Here is a 12,669-nt window from a genome sequence, read left to right on the forward strand (position 1 = left end):
CAACAGCGTAATTGGTTCTCATTTGTCCCCCAGAACAGATTTTTGCCTACCCGAACCGAACAAACCGCGAGTACAAATGCAAACTACAACAAAGTCCGACTTATTTATTACTAATATAAAAATATAAAATGGAGTACAATGTCATTCTAGTATTTCTATCTTTGCCGTGTTTAGCCCGTAGTATAATAATAATACTAATAAATAATAAATAATAATTTTCTCAAATCTGAGCCCACTCAGTGGCGTACACGTCAACGATTTTCAGTTTAAACATGTTCAAATTTTTGACAAACACTATTAATCATATGATTCACGAAGTCATGACAATTTCGTGAGCGAACTGTTGTATGATTGATTTGATTGCGATGCGTGCCGGCTGCCACACTATTGTCAAACCTCTTTATCCGGGAATATTAATATTATTAGATCCGTATCGCTGATTTTTATAATGCCATTCATTCTAATAACATCATCATGTATTTCAAATGCTGAAATTTTTAGTAGATATCTCAATTTTTTACTTTTGTTGTAAGCAAAGTTTAATGTTCTTTTAATAAAAAAGAGAGGAGAGATAATGGTTATTTTTAAGATAGAGTTTCAACCGTCTACTTTTTATCATATCAAGACACAAATCGATTTTGGTGTAAGCAGAAATTGAGCCCTAAATTTTTTATTTACTTATCAGAGACTTTACTAATTGAGTTAACTAAAATCCACAAAATAAATTTTTTGAGTTTAGAAAAATTATAAATAATTTTCTATTGGTTGTTTATATTATTTTAATTTTTTATAATGTTAAAATGGAATATTTAATAAAGAGTAAAGTAGCAAAAGTAGGTTTTTGTGTGTTATATTAGCATTTGGCATAGTACAATTGATGCTAGTAGCAGAGAAAAAAAAAATTGATGTTACTCCAATTAGAGCACTCTCATCAAGTGTGCCAAATGCCAAATATTTGGTATTTGGCATTTGGCATTTGACACACCAAACACCAAAAATAGAGTATCATGAAATGTGTCAAATGTCTCAAAATTTTGAGACATGCTACAGGTTCGTTCCAAAGATAGAACGGTACGGAAAAATGTGTTAAAAAAATTATTTTTTTATTCATTTCTCTCTCTTTTTTTATTACTTTTCTTTATTCTCTCTCTTACTTTTTCCTTCTTTCTTCCTCCGCCTGTTCCTCATGTTCAGTCACTCCCTCTTCCTTTTTCCTTCTTCTTTCTTCTCCAGCATCTTCACTAGCTTCGGGTTCTTTTTTTTTCCTTTTTTTTTTTCCCGTTCCCTTTCTTTGTGCTTCTTTCTCTATTTTTTTTCCCATCACTATCTCTCACTCTCTCTTTCTTTTCCTGTCACGAAGAAGAAGGCGATTCCGATTCGATATTCGCAGATGTGCTGGAGGGACTCCAGCGGCGGGGTCATTAAGGATCTGAAGCTCAGCTCACCAATTGAAGCTTGCCGATCTGAAGCAGAAAGCTTGCTGATTTGAAACTCTGCTTGCCCAGTGGCAGTCATTGATCTTTGCTCGTCGTTCTCCACAGCTCTCGCCGCTGATGGTTGGTTGAGTTTGCTCATTGATTGATCTGTTGGGTTGGGGAATCGATCTATTGGGTTGGGGTTTTGTTGAAGATTTTGAGTTTTATTTATTTTTAAATTTTGTTGAGATTTTTGGATTTGGAAATTTGTTGGAGGATCTGATGATTGTGGTTGTAGTTTGTGGCAGTGGTTGTAGCGGTGGTTGTTGGTTCTTGGGTGGTGGCGATTGCCACTGGCTGTGCATTTGTATATTTGCTAGGTTTTGAGAAAATATATTATTTAATGTGTGGTATATATTATTTTAATGTTTAGAATCAAAGAATAAAAGATGTGATAAATGGTGAATTGTAAAATCGTGTGTTAAAATAATAAAATAAGTTTTTGGTGTGTTAAAATGACATTTTTAATAGAAGAGCTGATGAGAATGCTCTTATATAAGATAAGAAGACTATTTTGAAAAAAATTATTGTATCCTTTATTAGAAAAAATAAATTTTAAAATATTGTACTTTAAAGCAAAGCAATTTGTCAAAAGTATTCTCAACTAATTAAGAGAAAAAAGAGAGTATGATTTGACATAGCATTTGCCAAACAAGCACTTCAGTCCCCTCTTTCCCTATGTGAGATCCACAAATATGACTCATCTCTCTCATAAAAGAAAAAGAAAGTTTAGGACAACTTGTCAATTGTTAGTGGTGAAGATAATAGTAGGTCCATGAGTAAATAATTATCTAACATTCACAATTGATTATTTGTGATAAATGTTAAGACAAATGATGTGGTTTTAGAAGAATAGTAAAAGAAAACCTAAATTGAACAAGTGACAGGCAAGTGAGAATGAGATCCTAAGATTGATTCGTTAAGTAGGCAGGCCTAATCATTTCCCCTTTTTTTTTCTTTTCATTTTTTGTCTCTTGTGTCTTATTTTAGCTTACATTAAACTAAGTTATACTTAGGAAAGAGTAAGACTATAAAAATTGTGATAAGCCAAGAGCCTTATATCTCAACCAGTACAATTTGGTGTTTTTAATAGAGACGTCTAGAATTCAAACTCTAAATCCATCAATTATTAAATTATAAAAAATTAAATTAAACATAAAAAATCATAAAATACAATGACTTTCTTAAAATTTTCACAAATGAAATACCAAATATAGGTGAAGAGCATTTGCATCCCATCTTTAAAATTTGGTCATTTGTTTAACCCAAAAAATATATAATTTAAAAAAAAAAGAAGAAGATAATTAATGAGGGTTTTCATTGTTAAAAAAAATGAAGAATGATATCTAGTAGGAAATAGAAGTTTTATTTGTTTATTTATCATGAATAGCTATGATTTGGTTTTAAAAAATAAAAAAATAAAACAAAAGGCCATTAAGTATTTAGACAGCCAAGCTGATAATAATTACTTATGGTTATAGATATTGCTTACTCTAGACATTTCTTGGGTCGATAACTAAACCAATTTCTTTCATAAAATTAACCATTTTAAATGTGTGGATATTGGCTATTGGACTATATTATATATATGGGTCTTGTTAATGTGTGCATTTACGTCACACATTAAGTCATCCATTTTTGAAAATATTTTATTGGAAATTGAAAAAACTGTCAATACTTTTTCAATTCCTGAGAAATTTTTTTTCCAAAAATGATTAACTATTATATACCCTTAGGGTACACTGGGCACACATTAGCAAAATCATATATATATATATATATATATATATATATATATATATATATATATATATATATATATATATATGGAATAAAAGCAGTGGGATAGTTATTCAATGCTTAAAATTTACTAAGTGTCTAAATGCATTTCATAGGTGATCATTTCTTTATTTAAACATAGGTGATAATTTCTTTATTTAAATGCATTTCATTCATTTTCATTCATTTATGATCATTCATCTTTTACATTTTTCCATCTTTTTCATTTCTTTTCCATCTCTTTCTTTACTTAAATAAATTTCATTCATTTCCATTTATTTATGATCTTTCTTTTTCATTCAATTCTATTAATTTATAAAGAGTAATGCTAGATATGCAAATTTTTTTATAAACTGCTAACATGATGAGTAATTATTGGTATATGAAAAAATGATGTTAATGGCAGATCTAGATGAAAACCAATAAGAAGTTGACCACATCGATAGTTTGTAAAAATATTGTAAAATAGTTTGTAGCTGTAGCATTACTCTTTTATAAACTCTCAAATGAAGCTTCTTGGAGCATTTTAATATTAATTAATTAAAATTGATTTATATTACAATATAAATGTAAAAATATGGGAGTTAATATGGAAGATAAGGAGTTAGTGAAAATGTTTAATCCCACATTGAAAATGAGAGAGACTATTTTGCTTTTTTTAATTGTGGTGATTAATGGGTTAATATGAATTGACTCAGATATTGGGCTAGATACTTGCGCAAGGGAGAGGTGAAGGGAAGTGGTGCCAAAAATGGAAATGAATTAGCCTTTTGGATCCTCATATTAATATCCAGCAATTAATCTTGTAACACCCACTGCATTAGAATAATGGACCTAATTAATCAGATTAATTTGTGTAGTAATTTCGTGAGGCCCATTAAACCTATAAATAGACTCATTCAGACCCAATCCAAGTTACTACAATATACACTAAAAAATAATAGAGAGGTTCTTGACAAGGAAGAGTGTTCTTTTTTGTGGAGTTTTGGGTTTGAACTCTTTGTGTAGAGGTTATTCTAACCATACAACATTTTTTGGGCTGTTATATCTTAGGGAGACTAGTCAAAGAAGGTCTACACCCGGTTACAAAGCTTAGCCAACCAAGAGCTTGAATCTCTTTAAAGAGAACGAGTGTTTAATTAATTATTGGCATGTTCTAAATAATTAAATTGTTTAATTATATGAGATTATTTATAAATGAACTAATGAGACATTATCATAGTCATTGAGATGCATTGTATGTGATTTAGTTACAGAAGATATAAATCACAAGTTCCTTGTAAACTCAAAATATAGTTCGTAGTCAGTGATAAAATTGGGTGTTTTATCTGCGAAGACTATACGCATCAACTAAGGTGGTTTGTCTTGATCATGGACGTGAAGACTTCTAGTTAATGTGTTGATATGTCTTAAGTGTGCAATACATATTAAACTAGACCACTATGAGATTAATTATTCAATTAACAACTGTCACCTGAATAATTAATCTCACGACTTCTAATTTCATAAATTCTCAATCCTGAGAGGATAGTGAACCCGATCATGAAATGTAGGTTACTTTGATACATCAAAAGTAAGATCTAGTTTAATGGTCAAAACCTCAGTATATTAGGTGACCACACATAGTGTTGAGGGAACACATATTTTCAAGATGGAATCCATAATCTCTTTCTATAGAGACACCAAATATCACATTGAGATCAATTTAATGGAAACTGGTTATTCAGGACTGACCACTTTAGTAAAGGGTTACTAAAGTTCATATTTTTATGAAATTAGATTTCATAAATATGAATAACTAAAAGATTAAACCGGGTACTCAATAAATAAAATAGTTGTTTAAAAAGTGACAATTCATTATGACTTTGTTTACTATGAATATTTCATGGAGGGGTCAAATGATATCATATTAGAGTTTTGGGATATAATTTATTAATAAGACTTAGAGTGCAATTATATTTCCATAGTGGTACTTGTTATATAATATGGTTACTTTGGGCTTGTTAAGAGTTGACAGATAAGTCTGAGGCTCATTGGAGCTAGAGCTTTCTTAGTCCCTTTGGTCCCATTCTAAGCCACACACTTAAACCCAATTGGGCTGGCCCAAAAGACTAACCTAATTGGATAATCAATCTTTATTTAATAAGAGTTATTAAATAAAGTAACCGCAAAGGGCATTTAATGTGTACGCATGATTAAAAGAAAAGAAAAAGTTTTTCTCTACAGAATCTAGGAAATACAATTTTTCGAAGGAAAATCAACGTACACAAGAACTTATTGAGAGACCACTCATCTTGGGTACCATGTGAAATTGTGATGAAGATTGAAGGTATTCTCAAGTTTTGTTGAATCTCACTACATCAAGGTACGTTTTCTTTTCTTTATTCTAGAATTCAAGTTACATGATAGCTCTCATGAATAAAGTAGATCCTTGTATTGTTTCTACTGTGGGTTTTGTATGAGATGAAAAACCAATTTTTTCAACAAATGGTATAAGTGCAAACTTCAATATCATGCTTTTATAACATGTGATTGAGTTTTAGAATCAAAGAAAATAATTTTCTTGGTGTTTTAATTTTCTGTAGTAAAATTTTCTACATACTTGTTGAACGTGTGGTTTGATATAGATACATGTTTGGTTTTATTAATTCATTGTCAGATTAATATTTGAACACGTTTCTATATGTTTTGTTTGAGATAGCGAGAAGGAAACTATATGTAGTCGTTTTTGTTTTCTGCACTATACACCCACGTTCATTCTTGATTAAAGAATGAGGAAAGCCAAATTGTGTCTTTGTTTCTATGCCTGAAGTAAAGGGTTAAGTATTAAAACTGTTTTTTGGTTTTCGGTAGTGCGTGGGACACTTGCTATCTATCATGCTTCTATAATTATGGATATATTTGGCAATTGGGCACAATTGTTGAATTTCATTCTGTTGGGAAATTTAGACCCCGGTTGATGGAATTAATAAGTTTTAAACCCAAGTTGTTAATTAGATTTATTATGAATAAAACTTGTTAAAACAAACAAACATCAATATCATGTCAATATCATGCAGTTGAAAAAATAATAAGACAAGATATGATGAACCAGGAAAACCGATGAAATAGGAAAACCGATGAAACAAACTAGTTTCACAGTAAAAAACCTGAGGGGAAACCTTCTTGAAAAGCAATTCACTATAGTAAATAGAAGTTTCAGATCTTGTACAAAACCTTTGATCCTAGAATCTACAATCCCTATAGATGAACTCATAGTAGAAACCTTCTACCGCTTCAGAACCTCTAAACTCTTCAATATATGAACGCCACTCTTTGATGCACGGATTCCAGTACATGATTAACTCCTTTGCACGAATCCCAGTACGTGACTCACTCACCAACTTAAGGAAGAAGAATATTAGCTGCAAAGTTCTTCATTTCATCAACAATAAAGATCAAGAAGCTCTTGATTACAAAACCCTAAGGCGCAAAAACGCAGTAGCTTCTTTTAGAGAGAATAAGGAATCAGTCACCTTTTGCATGTGTTCTCCTTATATTCTCTTATGTGACTGCCTTTAAAATAAGCCTTATATATGTCTAGGGTTGTGAGCAAAGAAACCCTACACAAATACATAAGCATGGGCAGAAAATCATATTTGGAAAACTAATTTTTGTAATTCTTGATAGATAAAATCTGTCGAAAGCTATCGAGAATCTGTCCAGCTTTAATGAACAACCCTTCTTCACTTGTTTCTTGGTCCAATCTTCATGGCTTTAATACTTGGCTTGAGCAACATGTTTCATGAAGTATTAATCATATCCTATATCTACCCAATTAGAAGTAAAGTGCGTTTTGTCAAAAGATTAGCCAATTACATAAAATATGTTCTTAACAATCTCCTAATTTGGCAATCCATGACAAAACCGCAACAAATAAATGAACATATGAGAGAAGTCATAAATCACTTAACTTATACTCAATTGTTGAATACAATAAAATCTACCCTAACACAAACTCTTGAAAAATTTTGCAAGAAGAGAGTTCATGGCATGGAAGACTTTGACAACTTGTATTCCTGAAACACTTTAAACAAAATTTATCACGGCATTTTAGTGTGAAACAGAAATAAAAGATTGCATACAAGAAGAAACATGTGTATAAAGATAGAAAAGAAACAACACATGTAGAGGTAGGTGAAGAAGGCATACAACATCATCATGTATATATCAAAGATAAGCACAATGTATATAAACATGGTCACAAGATTAGTGTGCAAGATGAAGGAGGTAAGCAGTTCCCCTAACAAGATGAAACACATCTACCCCTTACAAGGTCAAGTATTTCTTCCCCTAACATGTAGAATCTTAAAAAGAAACCACATTTTGTCCACAAATTTTCCCCTTTTTTGTCATGATTAACAAAGGGTACAAGAAGCCATAAAGCCTCACCCGAGAAACATAGAGATGATTAAAGGGGCAAAAGAAATCCATAAAAATGTGTGAAAGTAATGAAACAAGATGCTATGGATGACAAGATAAAAGAAAGATGTAAAACATGTGAAAAATAATGCATGCAAGAGGATCTTGACAGATCGAGAAGCTGTTGAGCAGCTATCAAGCAGAAGCCAACCTCGATGGATCGAATAGCTATCGAGCATCTATCAAGAAGGCGGAAACTTTCTTGATGGACTGAGAATCTGTCGAGAAGCTATCAAGATTGTGATAAAAAGAAGCTGAAGATCTCGATAGATAGCGTAGCTGTCGAGAGGTATCGAAAAGCTGTTGAGATTACTTAAAACAGTTTTTTCAAGAAGAAAAAAACACAGACATGAATGCAATCAAACATGCTACTCAATCAAAGATCCAAACAACATTTTAAGCTCTCAAAATCATCTCTCAATCAAGAAAAATGCCAAGTATTTAGATCCAAAACACACACACACACACACACACTAAACAAGTCTAACCAATTTTATATTTCAAAAACAAGTCAAGACAGTTTAGTGAGCATACAGTAACACATGTATTCCTTGTGATGACCAAATCACATTGTACCTACATATGTATCAAAAGTAACAAAGAATATTGCGTGTTGTGTGTGTAAAATATCACAAGATTGCATAAGTGTTTACATGTTATGATGATTTGAGATATAAGAAAATCAATTTAACTCACACATGATCATAATTGCTTGATGGAGACTATCACATTCGAGGTACATCCTATAACTCCCACATCTCCTAGAATACACGCTTGCAATCATATTTTAAAGTATTGTGATTATTTCTGCTTTAATTTTTCCTTGCATATTTTCTTTTAAGCATAACATGCATGGGCATATAAGAGAGAGAAAAAAAATACTCAATTATGTTAAGCTTTTGACATTGCACTTTTGCTATGCCGAAGCATACCGATGTCATTTCATGATTGGTGGGCAACAATGGTGAGATGGTTATTTATGCATTTTTCTTAGGATTTTCTAGCCATTCCTGTAAAAACGAGTGATACGAGTATTAAGTACAAGAGATAACTTAATCTTACTCATCACAAACACGGGCCATAAAGCTCACTTGCTTAGTTGTGCATAGAGATGCTCATCTAAGTTACAAGAGATACAAAGTTTAGAAAACTTTGTTTCATTGGCCATTCAAGGTACACAAGTACCAATGTACACAAAACACACACTGTTTTTGTATTTTTCTGTTTTTTTTTTTAATTTTGAAAACAAAACAAAATAAAAAAAAACAACCAAAAAAAAAAAAAAGACAAACAATATGAAAGCATGAAAGAAAGATGTAGATGCATGAAAGCATGATTCCAAAAGTAGATAAGAAATCAAGCAAGAAAGTCTTACTTTAGATAGAAAGAAATAAAGCAGAGGACAATAGAAAAGACAATTAAGTCTTAGGCTCCTTTCTCGCTCATACAGCACGAGTCTTTGGACGTGAAGATGAAAAGACACGTGTCCTAGTATGTCTACCAAAGGACATAGAAGAATTAGAATTCTTCTGAAATTGAGTAAAAAAGCTCAAGACTTTTAATAACTCTCCAAGCAAAGGTGTAGTTCCTTGAAAGGAAACCTGTGACCGTTTGAACACTTGCTTTTGAGGATACAACTTAAAGCAATTATGACGAATGTGTCCGGAAACACCACAATGGTAACAAACATGAGTAGTTTTAGAGCTCCTTGACTTCATTGAAAGAGGTCTAACCTTAGAGGTTGACAAAGGCCTCAACTTCGGACAATTTGGCCTAATATGACTAACAATATGACAATGATGACAAATGGGGACAAAAATAGATTTTTCTTTCATCCTAGGAGGAGTTTTAGACATAGGATTCGAAATTTCAGCGTTAATATCATATTGTTTACCTTTGTCTATCCTAGCCATATTAGCTTTCAACTCTTCATTATTCCTTTTAAATGGAGGAATACAAAAATCTTTTTCTTTTGAGTTAGGCTCAACAACAAGTTTGGCACTAGTTAATTTTTCAACTTCAGTTTTAAATTCAACTAGTTGCTCTTCCAAACTCTTAATTTTGTCCATTCTGATTCAAATTATTAGCTTCATCCAATTTTGGAATCAAATCATCTCTTTCAAGTTTAACCTTTTTTAAATTAGCTTTTAATTTTGTAGAACATTCAAGAGATTTCATACAAAAATTATAAAGCTTGCAATAGGCATCTTGAATATCATCATCATCATTCAACACAAGATCATGCAAATCAAACAAATCAAGAGTTTCCATGACAACGGGGGTCAAGGATCACACTCAGGAAATTAATCCAATCAGAGTGTACTCGCTCTAATACCACTTGTTGGGAAATTTAGACTCCGGTCGATAGAATTAACAAATTTTAAACCCAAATTGTTAATTAGATTTATTATGAATAAAAATTGTTAAAACAAACAAACATTAATATCATGTCAATATCATGCAGCAGAGAAAATAAATAAGACAAGATATGATGACCAAGGAAAACCAATGAAACAAACTAGTTTCATAGTAAAAAATCTGGGTGGAAATCTTCTCGAAAAAATCAGTATCATCTCAATATCATGCAACGAAAAAAATAAATAAGACAAGATATGATGACCCAAAAAAACCAATGAAACAAACTAGTTTCATAGTAAAAAACCTGGGGGAAAACCTTCCCGAAAAGCAATTTACTAAAGTAAAGAGAAGTTTCAGATCTCGTACAAAACTTTTGTCCCTAGACTCTACAATCCCCGTAGATGAATTTACAGTAGAAACCTTCTACCTCTTTAGAACCTCTGAACTCTTCAATATATGAACGCCACCCTTTGATGCACGGATCCCACTACGTGACTAACTTCTTTGCATGAATCCCTGGTACATGACTCACTCACCAACTTGAGGAAGAAGAATATTAGCTGCAAAGTTTTTCATTTCATTAATAATGAAGATTAAGAAGCTCTTGGTTACAAAACCCTAAGGCGTAAAAATGCAGTAGCTTCTTTTAGAGAGAATAAGGAATAGGTCACCTTTTGCATGTGTTCTCCTTATATTCTCTTATGTGACTACCTTTAAAATAAGCCTTATATATGTCTAGGGTTTTGAGAAAAGAAACTCTACACAAATACATAAGCATGGACAGAAAATCGAATCTGAAAAATTGATTTTCGTAATTCTCGATAGATAGAATCTGTTGAGAGCTGTTGAGACCTCGATAGATAGAATCTGTCAAGAAGCTCTTGGTTACAAAACCCTAAGGCACAAAGACGCAGTAGCTTCTTTTAGAGAGAATAAGGAATCGGTCACATTTTGCATGTGTTCTCCTTATATTCACTTATGTGACTGCCTTTAAATAAGCCTTATATATGTCTAGGGTTTTGAGAAAAGAAACTCTACACAAATACATAAGCATGGGCAGAAAATCAAATCTGAAAAATTGATTTTCGTAATTCTCGATAGATAGAATCTGTCGAGAGTTGTTGAGACCTCGATAGATAGAATCTGTCAAGAGCTATCGGAAATCTGTCCAACTTTAATGAACAACCATTCTTCAATTGTTCCTTGGTCCAATATTCATGGCTTTAATACTTGGCTTGAACAACATGTTTCTTAAAGTATTAAACACATCCTAGATCTACCCAATTACAAGTAAAGTGCGTTTTGTCAAAAGATTAGCCAATTACATAAAATATGTCCTTAACACATTCAATAACTATCGTTGATGCTATTAATACATATCGATCTTGGCATGATATATTTTTTCATAAATGTATATCATGGACCCATAGGCATATTCAACTTTGCCATTAACATGCTTTTTTTTATATATATATATTTATACAAGATAGAATTTCTACTATAACCTAATCTTAGTGTATATGTGTGTGAAGCTCCCTCCTAGAGACTTGAACCTCTCTTGGAGACTTGAACCCTGACCCTTGCCCCCCACGCCTCACAAGCACTTATACTTGTGGAGTGACCACTGCACCAAGGGTGTGCGGTGGCCCGTTAACATGCAGTTCATATGTTTTAATTAAAGCTTGGTTATTATATTGCAAGTAGTGTTTGATTTTTGGTTGGACGTACATGTATGATTGTATGTTTTTCATTCTTCAATGGTAAACGTGTACTGTTGTTAATCTTGCATTATATTTTTATGATCAAACAGTTTATGTTGATGCTAGCATTAAAGTATCATGATTACTAATTGAAATCCTTTAACGAAATTTATTCCTAATGGGATTAGGATTGTGTTTTCAAGGGTTTCTAGCATATTAGGGTTCTTGATCTTCATCTTGAAAAGCTTAATGTTTGATCTATAAATCTTCTTTTATAAAATCAAAAGTGTTTTTAATGGAAAATAGTAAAAACATCAAAAATGGTTTCATGAAAAATGTTGAAAAAAGTTGGTTTCACGACTTTCGATTGATCGAATAGCAATCAAGTACCAATCGAATTGGGCCAAAGCTGTTTCTTCATTTTTTTTCGACTGATCGAAATAGCAAACGAGTACCAATCGAATTTTTTTGACTGATTTAATAGCAATCGAGTACCAATCGAATTGGACAGAAACTATTCTTCATATTTTCGATCAATCGAGAATTATTTTAGATCAATTGAATGCTCTTTTTTGATTGATTGAATAGCAATTGAGAATCAATCGAATTGGGCAGAAAATTCGTGAATGCACTATTTTTTTTTGTTTTGAATTTTCACTTGTTTTTTACTAAGTGTTAAAACTTTGATAAAAAGCAAGGCTATGTGTGATGAGGTTACACATAATTCTATATAAAGTGATTAATTTTATAGTCCTTAAAAGTTAAGGACATTTATTAATAATTATCTAACTAAGAGGCCTAATGAGATTAAAAGATATTAGTTAAATAGAACTTTTAGTCCTAAATTGTTTAGGACTTGTCTTTTAAGAAACATTCTAATGAGATTGGAATTGTTG

This window comes from Castanea sativa, chromosome 4, assembly GCF_040712315.1.
Source record: "Castanea sativa cultivar Marrone di Chiusa Pesio chromosome 4, ASM4071231v1".
Taxonomy (NCBI): domain Eukaryota; kingdom Viridiplantae; phylum Streptophyta; class Magnoliopsida; order Fagales; family Fagaceae; genus Castanea; species Castanea sativa.